Source organism: Pteropus vampyrus, unplaced genomic scaffold (assembly GCF_000151845.1).
Source record: "Pteropus vampyrus isolate Shadow unplaced genomic scaffold, Pvam_2.0 Scaffold22, whole genome shotgun sequence".
Taxonomy (NCBI): Eukaryota; Metazoa; Chordata; class Mammalia; order Chiroptera; family Pteropodidae; genus Pteropus; species Pteropus vampyrus.
The window spans coordinates 12,873,565-12,880,564 of NW_011888803.1; positions in this window are offsets into that span (position 1 = coordinate 12,873,565).

Here is a 7,000-nt window from a genome sequence, read left to right on the forward strand (position 1 = left end):
TCATTTTTAGAACATCATAAACAGAGGGTTTATGATGAGAAGCCTGTTTACTCCCTAGCTCATTTTCTACCAACCTTTCTCTATTTGTGCAGAAAACAACTTATATTTTCCTGAACACATTTGTCTGTTTCAGCCCTCTTAGAATACCTAAGGGCATGCTTCTTCCTTCACCTGGTGAATTCCTATTAATTTTTCAAAACCCAGCTTGGACTTCAATTTTTTCCAGAAAAAGTTCCCTGACTCAGAGTTAATAACTCCCCTTCCTGTGCACTTATTTCATTTTACTCATTCATTTATTTGACAAATTCGATAACATTCAACAGTTACTGACCTAGTTAATACAAGTCAAGTGCTATGCTAGGGAATCTCCTCATCAGTGTTGTCATCCTAACATTCACATGTACCAGGCACTGTTCTGAACGATATACATTTATTAATTTGTTGACCTGAATAACAACTCTGTGAAGTAGATACTCATACTATCGTCATTGTATCAATGAAATAACTGAATCCATAGAGAATAAGTATCTTGCCTGTGGTCACCCTGGCAGTCCACTTTCACAGTGCATGTTCCAGACAGACTCTGTCCATACTGTAATAGAGATAACAAGTCTAATGAAGAAGATTGACATTAACAAGCAATTATAACAAAATGTGCTAAAAGAAGGAATATAGGATGCTATGGAAATGTTTACCTGGAGACGTAACCTATTCATTTGGTGAGGCTTACCTGAGAAAGATAGGCTTAGAGATAGGTTGTGGAGGATGAATATAAAAACTGTCCATTTCAACACCTAGATAGACTTCAGTCTACTTAAAGGAGGAATCCTCTTCTTAGTCATTGCCATATGACGGGACCTATCCTATTGCTAGGTACACCAAGTGTGAGAAGCTTTTTATTAAATGAACAAATCAATTTAAATAAATAAATCTATTAAAGCTTCTGAGCTCTACCAGAAGCTTTAAATATTTTATTATTTAATCTGTATATAATAACCCTGCATGGCAGTTATTTTTATCTCCCACATTACTGATGGAGAAGCTGAACTTCATTCGCAGACATTTGTGTATTTCAAAATCCCTTGCTGTTTCATTGCAGTTTCAAAATTTATTCATGAACAGCTTTTTGACTTTTAAATAATTTATATTTTTATTTTTAAAATAAATGTTATCCACCATGAAGCTCTAAATGTTTTGGCCTATGCATATTTTACAACGATTGTCTAGGATTTTGTTTTATAATGTGAGAGTTTATTTCACTTACCTGACTATTTCTGCTTTAGTTCATTCAAGCAGGTGTTGTGGCCACCAGCCCCCGAAAGACACACGGACCACCAGAAATCAGTGAGTTATAGGAAACACACTCTTTATTCAGCCAGCTGGGTCTGCCAGAAGTACACAGACCCCAAATTAAGCAGCCCCGAAATGTAGAGGTACAGGGTTTTTAAGCCCTAACTCCCATTCCTCATTCTGTCTTAACACAAAAGTCTATTTTTCTTCTCTTTACTAACTGTCAACCCACAGGTAGGTTGTGCAAGCGGGGGTACAGAAGCAGAAAGCTTATTGTTAGAATGTTATGTTCCCATGGGTGATAGCCAAGCAGTAATTTTCCAGCCAGCACAAAAAGGTATAACAAAAATACCATAGATCAAGTGACTTAAAAAACAAACATTTATTTTTCACAGTTCTGGAGGCTGAAAAGTTCAAGATCAAAGCAGACACAGATTGGGTGTCTGGTGAGAACATGCTTCCTGGTGCATACATGGCTATCTTCTTGCTGTATCCTGACCTGGCAGAAGGGGTGAGGCAGCTCTTTGGGGTCTCTTTTATAAAGGCACTAATCCTATTCATGAGGCTACAACCTCATGACTTAATCAAATCCCAAAGGCCCCCACCTCCTAATACCATCACATTGGCATTAGGATTTCAACATCATGTGAATTTAGGGAGGTGGGGATATAATCATTCAGCCTACAGTAATTGCCCTAAGATAAATTTTCTGTTTATATTCAAAAATCTATGTATTTGCTTTATCTTTATCCTAGGTTGTCTCTCTTGAGAGAGTGTCTAAGAGAATGCCTCAGCTTAATAGTGGAGGTAAAAATAAAAAGTGGGGAGGGAAAAAGACTTCCAACAAATTTTCTTTTTGTACATAGACATTCTTTCCTCTCTTCTTTCCTTCCTTCTTTACTGCCTTCCTTTTTTCGTTCCTTCTTTCCATCCATGAGCAGGTGCCTCCACAGAGAGAGAGAGATGAACAGAATTATTTGAAAGTTGTACTGAGAACTTATTCTACGTTGTTTATACAACCAACCAGGGACTCCCTGCTTTTCCTAGAGAGACAGGCTATACCCAACTCAAACTTCCACAGGCCCAAGGTCTGTACTTGCTAAGCACCTGGTTTTGCCAAGATGAGTTGTCTGTAATCACTTAGCACATAAATACAGATCACCTGGTGCCCAAGTAGCTTGAACCCTACCAATAAAATTGTTTTCATGAGTTCCCAATATAGCAGTCCCCAACTTTTTTGGCACCAGGGACTGGTGCTCCTACAGGAGTCTAATGCTTGATGATCTGAGGTGGAGCTGAGGCGGTGATGCTAGTGCTAGGGAGTGGGTACAAGTACAGATGAAGCTTCACACACTCCCTTGCCGCTCACCTCCTGCTGTGTTGTCCATTCCTGACAGGCCATGGGACAGTACTGGTCTGTGGCCCAGGGGTTGGGGACCCCAGCATACGAAAGAACAATAGGACAGCAGAAAAACCTTTGCTGCAGCACAGACCCACAATCTCACTGGCAACAGCACGTTCATGGCTTCTTTTGCTAACTTTTAGTTAATAATATCTCCCAATAAAGCTTTTTCTTTCACCCAGACTATGTGATTCTGCCACTGTAGAATTCACTTCTAGCCACTTTGGAGAACAACACTAAATAATTCTTTATTTGTCAAATGAAAATTTCTGCTGTCGTAGGCAATTAGGAATAAAAGATTTTGAGAGAGTGCTGCGTTAAAGGGTAGAGGGGTGTGAAGAGTTCTGCTGACAACTGCTTCAGGACAAGTTAGGGATTTTTAACAAGAGGACTTGGGGCCATATGGTACATCAGGCCCCATCCAGGTAGAGAATGGCTAATTGTCTCTTTAACTCACTCATTTCATCAGAAAGTGCACAAGTTTGAAGACATAAAAAGTATAATTAAAAGTCCTAACTTGTCTACAATTGTGTGAACTTGTCAAGCAAGTTTAACAACCAACCCAGCCGTTTTTTTGTTGTTGTGTTTTTTTTTTTTAAACCACTATTTATCTGAATCAATTTAATTTGCCTCTGAGCCACCATTCTGCTGAGATGGTAGCAAATGCATTCTCTGCATCCCCTCTAACCCTTGCAGGATCATGCAAAGGTCCACAGATGTGTCTTATGCAGCACCAAAGCACTAAGAAGGCCATTTGTTAGTGACAAGGTACTCATGGGTCCCTGCAACAGTGCCGACAGGGATGGGCATCTTGCCAAGACTGGGAGCCAGTCTTCCAATAAGCACTGCTCAGTCTTATCTCCACTTGTCTTCCACTTCTCCGTCCAGTGGACAGGACCTACCAACCTCTGTCTTCATCCCCATTTGAAGGACTCTATCCCCTCCCTCATCTACTTTTTCTCTTCCCCACAGAACATCTAGGATAATAAGACTGAAGTGAGCAAAGTGGTCTGTATTTCACATTTTGATTCCATTTTCTTCTTCTACTTTCTCTTTTTTTTATTGCCCTTCCATCTCTTTCTTTTGAAGATGAAGATTCAAAATCATTACTTTACATATTCATTATCTTTTCTATGGCATTGCTTGAGACCACAGACGGCTCTAATACCGCCCTGTTCTGATATCAGTGTCTAAAACCATTGCAGAGCTTTCTTATTTTTTTAAAATAAGACTACTTTCAGATTCCTTCACCCATTGGTTTCTGCTTCTGTCTTTTGTCAGTCTCCAAATCTTTTTCCCCTTTTCTTGGTAATCTGTAATTCTCTCCTTTGGAAGTAGAAGAAAGAGACAACAGTCTATTGAATGAACAACTCCCCCCCTCCTCAAAAAATTAATCAACTAGATAGAATAAAAAATTCTGTACATGTCGATGAGTGCAAAAAGATACTAAGCATTAATAAAACACTTATTCGATGCCTAGCACTGAACTAAGTACTATGAAGAATAAAAGAAATCTTTAAAGAACAAGGTCTTTCTCCACAAGATTACAGTCTAGTTTAATGTAAAATGCACAGAAGTGCAGTTGTAGTGTTCATTGTCAAAGAACATGACAATATATTTAATAAGAAACTAAATTGTTCAATACGGTTAATTAGACAACAAAACAGCAAGTGATAAAATTACTTGTAGTTGGTCTCTAAGGAGTTAACCATGAATTAGGGGAGGGACAGGCTCCTGGGCTGAGATATTTAGAGAAATGGAAACTTTACTGACCTCAGAGGATGCATAGATAGAAACAAAAGACAAAAACAAGAAACACACACACACACACACACCCATAGAGGCAGAATAAGCATCCTGTGAAGGAAAAATAGCGAAGGCATTGGCCTGACCCTAAGAAAAACTTAGTGTTATGTAGTTATCACCATCCCTAAGTAACAATTATTAATTCAACAATCAACCCATCTCCAATCTGCTCCTGGAGATATAAGTGCAGCTAATCATTTAAAACCTAAATTCTCATTATTCATTAATCCCATAGCCATTTATTGACTCTCTAGGGATAGTACATAGGGAAAGGAAAAAAATGCCTTCTATAAATTAAATGAGCTAAGAATATCAAGTCTACTAGGCTAAGCACTTTAGGTCTCTTATCTCACTTTACCAAGTTCAATTCCCCAGCACAATTAAGCAAGCATTTTGTTGATTTTAGATTTTTGAAATAGATTGTCAGAGGTATTGAATAACTCATCCAGGTTACATAGCTAGTATAAACCTTATAAACGATTTGGGAAACAAGATTCAGTCATTCAAATAAGTAGTTACTATGCACTTAATATAAAAGATACAAAGAAAAAGTTAACTATACAAGTAAATATATGGTTAAATGGAGGAAAATAACTATGGCAAGAATTATGATAACATGCTTTATAGATGAATGTGCCCAACTTCTAAATCAGTGTTTTTTCACCCCTATTGCACATTAGAGTCATATGAAGGAGTTTTAAAAGAATCTGATCCTTGGATCTCACCCCCAGAAATTCTGATGTAATATTTCTGAAGTACAGTCTGGGCTTCAGGATTTGTGACAGCTTCTTGAGTAATTCTAATATGCAAGCGAGGTTGAGAACCAATGTTCTAGAATAGTGCTTCAGAAGCTTTAAAATTGGAGTCAGAATAGTCTGCTCTTTTCATACCAAAACAGATCTTTCTTCCAACAAATTTAACTACCCTCTGGATTGTTCTAATCTCTGAAATCCCAGTACTCACTACTCCATGCACCATCTACTACCTCTGTCCTTCTAACTCAGCCTAATACCTCCATTACGCCAATTCTTAGATTACAGAGAGAGTTCTAATTCATCATTTCCAGCACTTTTTCTCTATCAATTGATCAATTTATCACCTTCCTAAACCCTTTCCTTCTTACCTCCCAAATAATCCATGGTGCATCATTACAATCACTTTGAGGACTTATAAGAACTTTAATTTCATAATTTGTGACCCAATATTTGGATTTTTACAGCTTGAGCTCTGAAGCTGCTTGCAGAGCATAACTTCACCCTTTTGGGCTCCAGAACTGCCTGCAGAGCCAGCAGCCCCACTCTTGCTGATTGTACTGTTTGATAAATTTTATTCCTTTTGTTGTTTTTAAATAATACTCCCTATATCATGATTGCATGATCAATGACAGCTTTTTTGTTCTACAGGCTTGGGCTGAAACTAGGACTTGATAAATAATCATATAGTACCCACTGTTCTCACCTACAACCCCATTTGCTTGATCACTAAGTCAGCCAACCATTGAAAGTCCAGTTGCCCCCACCAATCAGAAAACAAATGATGTAATTTATAGTCTCGTTTCCCCTAGCAACCCATCTCTTTGATCTACAGCTCCTTGCAACTCTTGCCTTTATAAACCCTACTCTATCCCCTCCATTTTGGAACATATTCTAGGTTCATACTCAAGGGCTATGTTTCCTGGTTTGCAAATCATTATCTGAATAAACTCTCTTTAAATTTCTTTTTAAAGACGGTATCTCTGGACTTTTGTTTACAACTGCCTTACATCATGTTCAGACATGATTACAAAGTGATTTTAGTTTTGTCTTGATCCACCGTGGTCACAAAGTGGTCTTGCCTGATGTCGATGTTCTCTGAAAGTTTTCGCCCTTTAAACATACCAAGCTTATTCCTAACTCTGCACTTGTTCTATCCTTTACTTGGTAATCTTTATCCCTATAGGCTCTCATCATGGTGCCTTCTTCCTACTATCACCTACTTCCTTCGGAGCACTAATGAATATCTGAAAGACTGTCCATTTATTTGTTTGTTGATTGTCATTGCCTCACTGGAATTTAGCTTCATTGTGTGTGTGTGTGTGTGTGTGTGTGTGTGTGTGTGTGTGTGTGTGTGTGTGTTTCTGTTGTGTTCACCTCTGTAAGCCCAGTCTCCAGAAACCTAACTTTTAGCCAAGGGCTCAATAAATACAGACTGATTGACTAAATGCCACTGGGCTCATTTCTGCGAATAAAACCACAGCCAACCAGAAATTGCATTTTTTCCTCGTTTTTAAGGGAGAAGTACGGCACTCGACAAAATGAAGTAAAAATAGGGAGTCAAAGTGAGTCTTTAAACAAGAGTGCTCAATGTCTTTTGTGGCCAGAATACATCGGGATGTATTAAGACTCCAAGATCTGAGACTTCTTGTTTCTGAATTATCTTCTTTCCTGAAAATTGTGTTGGATCCTTAACCTTATGGTTCATTCTTTTTCCTAGTGAAAGATTATTCCCGGGCTTTATTTCTGT